Here is a 1086-nt window from a genome sequence, read left to right on the forward strand (position 1 = left end):
GGTTACAAAAACGTCTAAACAGTAAGCTAATTATATGTCTTCTAGAAATGTTTTAGTAATGTAAAGGAGCTGATGCATGTAATATACGTAAAGAATGAATACGTCCACGCGTCGATATCACACATGATAAGAATGCCACCTCTTAAGGAAGCATGAGCGATCATGCATGCTGTCGCATCCATCTCGACCGTTCATTACGCAAAAAAATAATACTTTCTTATATGGTTTCTATTTTTTTTTTTTAAATACTTTCTTATATGATTCCACCAAACACTTATCATATTTGATTTGTATCTGTCCCACGATCATGACTACTACGTGATCCCCTTTATTCCCCCGTAATTACTCAATTTTATTTAGTATAAACACCATTTCTTGGTCTTATCCACTAATTCCAACTTTTTTTAATTAAAATTTTATTTCAAACAATACCACGCTTTTGAACATGGATAGTAAACCAAGTAATTTCATAAGTGTTGTTATTATCTGTGCAACCGCAACCACGTAACGTGTTAAATATATAACACCAAAAATACCAACTCATATATAAAAGACATTTTCAGTATCCAGCAACTGCAAATAACATTACAATACATAGCACTGGCAAAGTTTTCACAAACAGGAAATTGCAAATAAAACGTTCTAAATATAACTAAAATCGGTCTTTAAACATCTTATAATGCCAACCGAATTCGAATATTTTCTACTACAGTTAAGTCATCAATAAGCAAAGTTACTTTATCCGGAAAATTAGAAGTATCACGTGATCTGCCTCAAAGTCACGTGACACCGCCCACAATGCGGTCCGCGTGTCTTATCCTTGAAGCACGTGTCCTTCCTCGCAGTCCGTTGATCGTAAAACACTGTTCACTTTCCAAGTCCCGTCCCGACTAGAAAATGGATATTTACGCGAAGTTTTTCATAGTGCTTTGTACGGAACGTACACATGGCCGAATCATTTTTGGCAGTTGACAAGCTACATTCCTTTAACCGGACACCGCAACAAGGAATTTCGACTTTGGCTAAGATTTTGTCACGTGGCAGCATCATCCTGACTCCAATTTCTATGATCACTTGTCGTTATTT

This window comes from Brassica oleracea, chromosome C7, assembly GCF_000695525.1.
Source record: "Brassica oleracea var. oleracea cultivar TO1000 chromosome C7, BOL, whole genome shotgun sequence".
In the NCBI taxonomy this organism is placed as follows: domain Eukaryota; kingdom Viridiplantae; phylum Streptophyta; class Magnoliopsida; order Brassicales; family Brassicaceae; genus Brassica; species Brassica oleracea.